The sequence below is a fragment of the Seriola dumerili genome, unplaced genomic scaffold (genome assembly GCF_002260705.1).
Source record: "Seriola dumerili isolate Sdu_G_001 unplaced genomic scaffold, Sdu_1.0 BDQW01001191.1, whole genome shotgun sequence".
Taxonomy (NCBI): domain Eukaryota; kingdom Metazoa; phylum Chordata; class Actinopteri; order Carangiformes; family Carangidae; genus Seriola; species Seriola dumerili.
Window position 1 is genome coordinate 579,183 of NW_019175446.1, and position 10,732 is coordinate 589,914.

Here is a 10,732-nt window from a genome sequence, read left to right on the forward strand (position 1 = left end):
AGCTGTAATTATGTATGAAAGGTGCTATACAAATAAAGTTTATTGTTATTATTATTATTATTATTATCATCACAGAGCCAAATCAAGACTGAGAGAAAATGGTTCGTCTTCTGATGTTAAAACATGTCTGTGGATGTCAAGATGTCTCACTAGATAAAAAATCTCGTACATTACCTCTGTACAAGATTTGACTTTGACTTCTACAACATGTTACCTACTCTTTCCTTTTTGATGCTCTAAGTGTAACACTGTCAAGTGAAGCCAAAAACAACAGAGATTTTATCATAAAAAAGTAGAAACCAGTTCGACTGCCAGAAGGTTTTACATATTGGAAGGCAAAGACAAAAAAAAAAAAGATAAGAGGTTTTCTCTTTCATTCCTGTTTTTCTTGGCTCATCAGTCAGTTGGACAGGCAACAATAAGCTTGGACACCGGAGCCTTTGGGAAAAGCACTACTCATAATTGGCATATCTTTAGTCATTTTCAAAGCCAACTTCACCGTTTTTCCCACACACACACATAAATGAAAAGCTTTCTGTCTCTAAAGCCTAAAGTTAATAATCTGCTATAGTTAATTATAAATCATTTCCTCACCAGCTGAAGACAGTTGCAAATGTTCCTGAGGTATCCTGTAAACAATGATAAATTATTATACCAACTTGCAGAGCTTGTCAGAACCTGTGTGCCCTTTGTTACTCGTTTCTTTTGAGCTCCCAATGTCAGAATGAAAGGGTGGATACACCTACTGGTTTCAGTTGCAGAGGAGAAGCAAAATAAGTGGAGGATGTTGAATGAATTCTAAAGGTCTCAACATTTTCATTACTTCAGATGTTAACAACTGTCAACCATTCATACAGATTCATGTGTGTGTTTATGTGTGCCTACGTGAGTGGATACATGGCCACGTTCGGGTTCAAGTAAGGAGGCTGAGTGGGCAGGTGACCTGGATTTCCCATCATAGAACACATCTCATCCCCAGGAAGGAGAGAAGGGAAGCTGCTGCGGGCTCGTCAGCATAGATACCCATCACTGATCATCATCACGGTGACATGCTGTAACCACCCCGCGCACACACATCAAGTGACTTGTTGGCTAATGCACTTGACCACCTGTGGTGAAAGTTCACATGCTATTTGCAGTTTTTTTTTTCCACTTTCAGAAATAATGTCGCAACAAATTCATGTGCTTTAAAAATAACAAAACAATGACAAGTTGAAAAGTTAAAGAAAAGTCTGTTACCTGAGTGTCATGTCAGCCAAACGTCTCCCCTGAGAAGAAATGATCCAATCAGAGGTTAGTGAGCACGGCAGGCCTATTGACCTTCCATCATCCAAACTCAGCCTCTCTGATACTGCCCCCCAAATACAAGCGCAAAGTTTAAGGAAGTTAACAGTCAGTTTGATTTGACATTTTTCCTTATCATACTTATAATACTAAGACTAACTTACTCTACATCATTCATTTTAAAAGGATCCAGCTGGAAACATTATAAATATAGCGACCAGCTCATGCAGCTAAGGCTAGCTTCATTAGCTGATGTTAGCTAGCTATTGCTGATAAATTCTGCTAGCAACAGTTGTCATCCAGCAAAACTGACAGTCTCTGGCTGCATATAATTAGCCTACTTTTGTGTCATCCAAGAATGAATATTGATAGGCAAAGAAATAGTAACTTAGCAACTGGCCAATTGCTTTGTGGGCTTTGATATTACATGTTGCATGTTTAAACCAAAGTGACTTTAATTGAAGCTTTTTCTATTGAGTAAATCTTCCAGAGGAGCTGTTTCCCTTCTGTGAGAACATTGTACAGTTACTTACATTAGTCTTTCAGCAAGATGCCATTAGACTCAACAATTGATCTTGAGCAATATGGGCCAGTCTGCATGAGTTACATGTTGAATTGTCCGTGTGATGTGCACATCCTGCCGCGGAAGATAACTTTGGTGCAGTGCCGTACGTGTGAATGTGCCAGAGAGCAGAATGAAAAACTGGAAGCAGCTGCCGTGTGTCATCCTGCACTGCCTACACATTTCTAGAGAAAACAATCTGTGACTCCAACAAAAATACATGCTCAAGACATTAGCTGTGTAACCAGGAACCAGTGAAGAGGGCACAGCTTTAACCACAAATGAAACAAATATAAACTCTATATGTGTCTAAATCATTCCACTCTCCTTCTTCCTGTGTTTCAGTGGCTGTTTGAGGATGTCAGAAAGGTCCTCGGGCGGCAGCAGCAGAGTTTGGAACCAGGTGGGTTTGCTAATGGCATGCCAGTGGAGGAATCTGTGTCTGTCAGCGTTGAACTTGTCCGGTGGGAATCACCCCTGGAATGTGTTTAGCATCACAGCTGAGGGTGTCGGGGGTCAGGTGGCTGAGCGGGACTGGTGTGTGTTGGTGTGTCTGTGCGTGTGTAAAACCATGTCTGCATGATTTATCCTGCAGGAAGCACCATGAATCACTCTGTGTGGAACATGCAGACTGAGCATTTCTATGAATGTTGGAGTTGATTTTAGATATAAAGACATAAATATGATTAAAATAAGTCATTCTGGTTGATACAAAACTTTTAAGGATGTCATTCATGTAGTTCATGACACAATTAAAAAAAAAATAAAATCAAATAGAGTTGCTTATTCTAGTAGAAATGCACTCACGCACAAGTGTGCACATGTGTCTTTCCGTCACTGGGGTGTTGATGGATTATGAAGGGGCCCATGTTGGGGGAACACCAGGCCTTCAATGTTGCAGCCCGACCTCTAAATACACACCCGAGCACCCGAGAGTCGTGACCCCAGGGCGTCCAGGGACCAGTTGCTGCGTGGGCCCTCTCCTACTCACGCGAGAGCAGTTGGGTCAAAGCATATGACCTAACCACTTGCTTCAGATGTCAGGGGATAATTTACTGTGGTCTTTTGATGCCACACCAACAGTCCTGACAAATGTTACACCTCCGTACGAGGACAGATAGTGTGTCAATCTCTTGCTCAAAATGTAAATTTGGAAAATTTTTCCACTGGTTGGAAAATTGTTCACAGCAAGAAAGTGGAGACAGTTGGCTGTTCAAAGTCTCAATGTAAACAAACCATCTTACAGTTGTGTTTTTTAAGGTTTACCAAAGCCAGGTGGCCTGTTCCCACTGATCTCTCATATTTCTTGCATCCAGATATTTGGGGAAAGCCTCATGAAAGAAAGTGTGTGGCTGCAGCCGTACTGGGTGTGTTTATACACTGGATTCAGGAGTATCATTGCCCACACTCACAACCATCTGCCCGCTTACGTTACACGGCCCTGCAAACTTACATTTTGTCTTTTTATTTAATTTCTCAGGAGATCCCGGTCTCAACAAGCTCGCTTTATATCACATTCATTTTTCTGTGAAATGCCACTGTGTCGGTTTTCGACAGGCTGTAACATGCCGTCAAAGCGCTGCCAGTCAACATGATGACAGTGGAAGATTAGCATCCCAACAGAGGCTGCAGGAGGGAGAAAACAGGAAGTTAGGGGTTGAGTGGGTTGAACAGAGCTCTGATGTGTCAAGCTAAAACTGTGTCATCTTATCTGTCTCCATCAACTATGGGATGGTGAAGCCAGGCAGGCAGGAGAAAACTGGCAAACTCTCCCCAGTAACTTCTCATTACACCCCATGGTTTAATAACTCGCTTGTCACTCCAGCCAGCCCCCCCGACCCCTGACAATCAGTCAACATGGTTCTGACACAACTTTTAAACAATACATCTGCATTCCTTCCATCCTCAGGCCCCATCTGACAGCAGCTCAGGGCCGAACACGACACGGCAAACAAACCGCTGCTGTCAGTCTCAATACTAAATAATGTTGGAAATTTCTGCCGTGCGTTCCACAGGCATCTGGCACGGTGCAGTAGCTCCAGAGAAGTGTTCAATGAGGTCAGCAGAGCACTGATGCTTTCGCTCTCACCAGAGTGCAGTGTGTTTCTGTGTCATTCAGTTCACTTGACAACATGATTACGTCTGAGAGGATTGTAACACCAGGCCATGTGTGTGCAAATCTCAAGCTGGACCCTAAATGCACCAAGGCATGTAAATGTGTATATGAATGCCCTGTGTCAGCCCCAATTTTCAAAAGCCGAGTAAGTAATGTAATTAAAAGTTTCTCTGGAAGCCAGAAAGTCATTATAAGTGTCAGAGCTCCCTCTGTTGGAAAAGTGAAGGAACTCTTTCACTCTGTGTCAGAGGCTGGAGAGTAGTTAGTTAAACTCTAAACACACAATACTTGGTTCTAACTGTTGATTTCTTCAAGTTGCATCTTTAACTAGTTAAACATAACTGTGTGATCACCATCCATATTAAAAGTTGTTTATCCTCCTTTATCAATTGTTATTTTTATTTATCCAGACTTATCAGCTTATTATTCAGCATATCAACATATTTATTGAGTCGGGCTGAAGTTCAAGTAAATGTTAATCTTGGCTTGTTTTTTCTTGTTGTGTTTTGCAAATCTCACAAAGTGCGATGGGACTCAAACTGTGGAGTTTCAGAGGCTGAACAAACTATGAAATTCATAAAAACAACATTGAATAGAAAAGCATAAAAAGTCATAAAAAGTAACAGTATAGTAAGGCATTAAAGGCAAAAAAACCCCCAACAGAATAGAAGGGCATAGAAAGTCATAAAAAAGTCATTGTATAGTAAGACATAAAAAAGTCATAAAACACAGTATAGTGAAGCATAAAATATCATTAAAACGTCTTTGTATAGTAAGGCATAAAAGTCATAAAAACGTCACAGTATAGTACGGCATAAAAAGGTCATACTATAGTATATATGCCTGCCTTATCGTAAGGCATAAATACTCATAATACCCACATAATATAGTAAGGCATAAAAAGTCATACTATAGAAAGGCATAAAAAATAATAAAGACGTCATAGTATAGTAAGGCATGAAAAGTCATGAAAACGACATAGTATAGTTAGTCATTACAAATCATAAAAATGTCATAGTAGTAAAAGTAAAGTAAAAGTTACAGGAGATTAACATAGGCTATGGTTTCCCTACAAAGTCATTTAAATGATAATCGAATCACCAATTATTGTCTCACTGTAAAAGTGCTGAACTATGTTTGTTAGTTTAAACCCTGAACTTTTTATCACCTTTAAAAGGAGGTCACCATCAGGAGCTCTGAGGAGGTGAGCAACTGAAATGCTCATGTTGTGATCAGTTTAGTTAGCAGACAGCAGCATAAACAATACACCATTTCCACAGCAGACATTTTGACTTGTCAAAGCAGGAAAACCATAGGGTATTGTTATTAACATTAACAATGGCCCTGTTCCATTTAAGTGTCCCAATAAGCCATGACAGTGCTAGCATGAATGAAAACAAAGGCCTGAAACTTGCACATTTAATGCTTTTAATTACACATGAACTTTTCCTGGTTTGACACACATGTGTTACATGTGTGTTCTGTAAATAACATCTGTTCTTCAGGTCTTTGTTTGAAGCTGACCTCAGCGATAAAAGAGTACTTATATTTTGACTACTTGTAAATTGAATGAATTGAAACCAATCAACTGATTCAGTTAAGTTTGTTGTGAAATACTGTCAGCATACACCCCAGCATGCATTGGATTCAGGTGGACTATAGAGATGCTGTTTCAAACAAGGGCGTAGGTTTGGTCTAAACATTTCTAGGGAAGCAACAACCTTGTCACCCCGCCAAAACAAAGAGTAAGGCATAAAAACTCATAACACCCACATAGTATAGTAAGTCAAGAAAAAGTCATAAAAACCTCATAGAATAGTAAGGCATTTAAAGTAATAAAAATGTCATAGTATACTAAGGCATTAATAGGTCATACTATAAAAAGGCATGAAAAGTCATAGAAAGGTCATAGAATAGTAATGCATTAAAATTCATGCCAACGACATGGCATAATAATGCATAAAAGTCATAAAAAAGTCATAGTATAGTAAGGCATAAAAAGTCGTAAAAAAGTCATAGTATAGTAAGGCAAAAAAAGTCATAAAATGTCATAGTATATAGTTAGGTATAAAAAGATAAAAAGTCATGAAAATGTCAAAGTCATAAAAAGTCATAAAACATCATAGTATAGTAAGGCATAATGAGTCATAAAAAAGTCATAGTATAGTAAGGCATAAAAAGTAATAAAAAAGTCATAGTATAGTAAGGCATGAAAAGTCATAAAAATGGCATAGTGAGGCATAAAAAGGTCATACTATAGAAAGGCATATAGTAATACTTTGGGACTTGGGGAAGAGACTGAAATTTTTTATTTTTTTTGCTCATGTATTTCCATTGTGTGATTGTTGATTCGGGCCAGTAGCTCTTTGTTGTTTCTTCTTAGTTAATAATCTCTATCTTGTCTTGTACTCTGACTGTTGTATATTAAATCATTTCATATTTACACATTTTCCTTTTTGTGTCTGTGTTGGTGTGGACTGGGGATTTTAATACAAGTTTGTGACAGTAAGGAAAAAAAAAATCATAGTATGGTAAGGCAGAAAAAGACTTAGTATAGTAAGGCATAAAAACAGCATTGTATAGTAAGGACTAAACAGTCTCAAAAACCAAATAGTATATTAAGGCATACAAATGTCATAAAAAGGTAATAGTATAGGAAGGCATAAAAAGTCATAAAAAAGTCATAGTATAATAAGGCATAAAAAGTCATAGTATAGTAAGGCATAAAAAGTCATGAAAAAAGTCATAATGCAATAAAAGTCAAATAAAAAGGTCATAGTATAAGTAAAGGCCATAAAGTTCATAAAATGTCAATAGTATAGCAAGGCATAAAAACAACAAAGAATAGTAAGGCATAAAAAGTCATAAAAACGTCATAGTATAGTAAGGCATAAAAAGTCATAAAAATGTCATAGTATAGTAAGGCATAAAAAGTCATGAAAAAGTCATAAGGCATAAAAGGTCAAAGTATAGAAAGGTCATAGTATAGAAAGGCATAAAAAGTCATAAAAACAACATAGTATAGTAAGGCATAAAAAGTCAAAAAAAAAGTCATAGTATAGTAAGGCATAAAAAGTCATAAAAAAGTCATAGTATAGTAAGGCATAAAAAGTCATAAAAAAGTTATAGTATTGTAAGGCATAAAAAGTCATAGTATAGTAAAGCATAAAAACGTCATAGTATAGTAAGGCATATTAAGACGTAAAAAAAAGTCATAGTATAGTAAGGCATAAAAAGTCATAAAAAATTCATAGTGAGGCATAAAAAGTCATAAAAAAGTCATAAGGGATAAAAAGTCATAAAACATCATAGTAAAGAAAGGCATAAAAAGTCATAAAAAAAACATAGTATAGAAAGGCATAAGAAGTCATAAATAGTAAGGCATAAAAAATCATAAAAACAACATAGTATAGTAGGGCATAAAAAGTCATAAAAAAGTCATAGTATAGTAAGGCATAAAAACATGATACTATAGTAAGGCATAAAAAGTCGTAAAAAAAAGTCATAGTATAGTAAGGCATAAAAAGTCGTAAAAAAAAGTCATAGTATAGTAAGGCATAAAAAGTCATATTATAAGAAGGCATAAAAAGTCATAAAAACGTCATAGTATAGTAAGGCATAAAAAATCATAAAAACAACATAGTATAGTAGGGCATAAAAAGTCATAAAAAAGTCATAGTATAGTAAGGCATAAAAAGTCATAGTATAGTAAGGCATTAAAAGTCATAGTATAGTAAGGCATAAAAAGTCATGACAAAGTCAATAACATGAATAAAGTCATAAAAGGGTCATAGTATATGAAATGTCGATAAAAAAGTCATAAAAAGTCATAGTATACGTAGCATAAAAGTCATAGTATAGTAAGGCGATAAAAAGTATAAAAACAAGCATATAGCTATAGTAAGGCATCTAAAAAGTCATAAAAATGTCATAGTTATAGCAATGGCATAAAAAGTCATGACAGAAAGTCATGAGGCATAAAAAGTCATAAAAAACACATAGTATAAGGTATCGGCAATAAAAAGTCATAAAAATGTCATAGTATGATAGTAAGGGCATATAAAAGTAATAAAAAGTCATAAGTATAAAAGTAAGTGCAAATAAAAAAGTCATAAAAACACATAGTTATAGTGAAGGCATAAAAAAGTATAAAAAAAAAGTCATAGTATAGTAAGGCATAAAAAGTGTCCATAGAAAAAAAGTCATAAGTATAGTAGCATAAAAAGTCATAGTATAGAAGGCATAAAAAGTCAATAGTATAAGTAAGGCATAAAAAGTCGTAAAAAAAAGTCATAGTATTTAGTAAGAGCATAAAAGTCGTAAAAAAAAAGTCATAAGTATAAGTCAAGGCATTAAAAAGTCGATATTATAAGACAGGCATAAAACAAGTAATTAAAAACGTCAAAGTATAGTAAGGCATAAAAATCATAAAAACAACATAGGATAGTAGGGCAGTAAAAAAGTGCATCAAAAAGTCCCATAGTAAAATAGTAACGGCATAAAAAGGTCATAGTATAGTAAAGGCATTAAAAGTCCATAGTATATGTAAGGCATAAACAGTCATAAAAACGTCATAGTATAGTAAGGCATAAGAAAGTCATAAAAACGTCATAGTAATAGTACAGTGCATAAAGAGTATGAAAACAGTCATGAGGCATAAAAAGTCATAAAAAAACACAAAGCATAAGGTCATAGTAAGGCATCTAAAAGTTCATCACACCAACATCTGAGTATAGGAGTTCACGTTGCAACCATCCATCATCATTCATAGGTCGGAGCAGTGTTGAGCCATAACCCAGTATTCATCAGTCTCCGTAAGAAGGCTAAAGAGTCGGTAAAACAAAAGTCATAGTGTTCTTTTAAGTAAGTAATAGTGGCATAAAAGATCCCGTGCAAAAAAAAGTCATAGTATGGTAAGGTGCATGAAAGAGTCATGATTAGTATGATAGAAGGCATAGATCATATACTAAACGAAGTTATAGTGAGTAAGTAAGAGATAATTACATAAAAACATAAATAGTATAGTAGGGAGCATAAAAGTCATAAAAAGTCATAGTAATAGGTAAGGCATAAGTCATCAAGAACGTGCAGAGTATAGTAAGGCATTGAAAAAGTCATGAAAAAGTCCAAGAGGCATAAAAAGGTCATAAAAACAGACGATAAGTAGATGCTAAGCATAAAAAGCCGATAGAAAAGTGCATAGTATAGTAAGACGTCAGTATAAAAGTCAAAATAACCGGTCAATAAATTGTATAGTAAGGCATAATAAGTCATAAAACTCATAGTATAGTAAGGCAGTAAATAAGTCAGGTAGATATAATTCAGTAAGCGTCATAAAAAAAGGTCGATAAAAAAACAAGACAATACGTAATAGTGTAAAGGCATTAAAAATCATGAGAAGCATAGTTTACAAGGCATAGAAAAGGTCATTAAAGTCATAGTATGAGAGGATCAGAAAAAAGTCACTAGTCTATAGAGTAAGTGCATGAAATAAGTCATCACTAAAACGTCATGAGTAGCTAATAGGGGCATAAAAAAGTCGTACAAAAAAAGTCAATAGTATTAGTAGAGCCACTAAAAGTCATATATTATAAAGAAAGGCATTAAACACACGAGTAGTAAAAAGTCAATGAGAATAACGTTAAAGGCATAAAAATCATATAATATGATAATTAGTATAGTAAGGCATAAAAAGTCATAAAAAGTCAATTAGGTAAAGTGCATAAAAAGTCATAAAAACGTCCATAGTATGTGACCATTAGTAGAGAGCAGTAAAAAGTCATAAGTGATAGTAAGAGGGGCATAAAAGATCTTAGTAGTAGATGACAGGCAGCCATTAAAAAGTCACTATAAAACACGTCATACTAATATGTAAGGCATTAAAAAGCGATGTATAGTAGGTGCTGAAAAGTCATAAATAACAGTACGGTGGTGTCATAGTGATAATAAGGCATATCAAGTCGTTGAGAAGTCATAGTGATAGTGAGGGCACTAAGAATAAAAGTTGTCTCTAGTATAGTAGGCTCCTATAGAAGTCATAAACTCATAGATGTATAGTAAGGCCATCGAATATGTCAAAAAAGTCATAAGTATAGTAGAGCATAAAAGTCGTAAAAAATAAGTCCATAGTATAGTAAGGCATAAAGAGTCATATTATTGTAAGTCGGCATTGAAAAAGGAACGTCATACCACCGTCATAGGTATAGGTAAGAGGCATAAAGGAATGACGGTCATGGAAACAGTCATTAGTGAATAGTAAGATACGGCAGTCAAACAAGCATCATAAACACAACTCATATCTGTATAGTAAGGAGGTCCAAACAGACAGTCATAGTAATAGGGACGATAATGTAGCAAAAAGAGGGTCAATAACATATACGTGTCATAAGTATAAGTATGGCAATATTTAAAGTCAATAATAGTCATAGATGTAAAGAGCAAATAAAGTTCAGAGGTACGAAGTAAGGCATACAAAGGTCATTAATAACACAACGTCATAATTATTGTAGTAGGAAATAAAAAGTCATAAAAACAATCATAGTAAAAGTAAGGCGAGGTAGAATAAGTCATTGAAACAGGTCAATAGTATAGTATAGTGGCGGCAATAAAAAGGAATCTTGAAAAATACGTCTAGTGTATAGTAAGGCACTAAATGTCAGTAAACTCACATGTCTAATTGTGTTACAAAAGATACAGGATAAAACAAAAGTCATAGTATAGAGTAGACGGATACAAAGAAGTCATAAAAAGATCATATTACAGGTAAGGCA

At 35.4% G+C, this 10,732-nt stretch overlaps 1 long non-coding RNA gene across 1 annotated transcript; it reads left to right on the forward strand.

The window, feature by feature from the left end:
- The first annotated feature begins 982 nt into the window (after positions 1-982).
- Positions 983-4,564, forward strand: LOC111238073. Its single transcript, XR_002665802.1, has 3 exons — positions 983-1,044; positions 2,192-2,249; positions 3,756-4,564. It is a non-coding gene; the product is annotated as an uncharacterized LOC111238073 (long non-coding RNA).
- Positions 4,565-10,732: the final 6,168 nt, after the last annotated feature.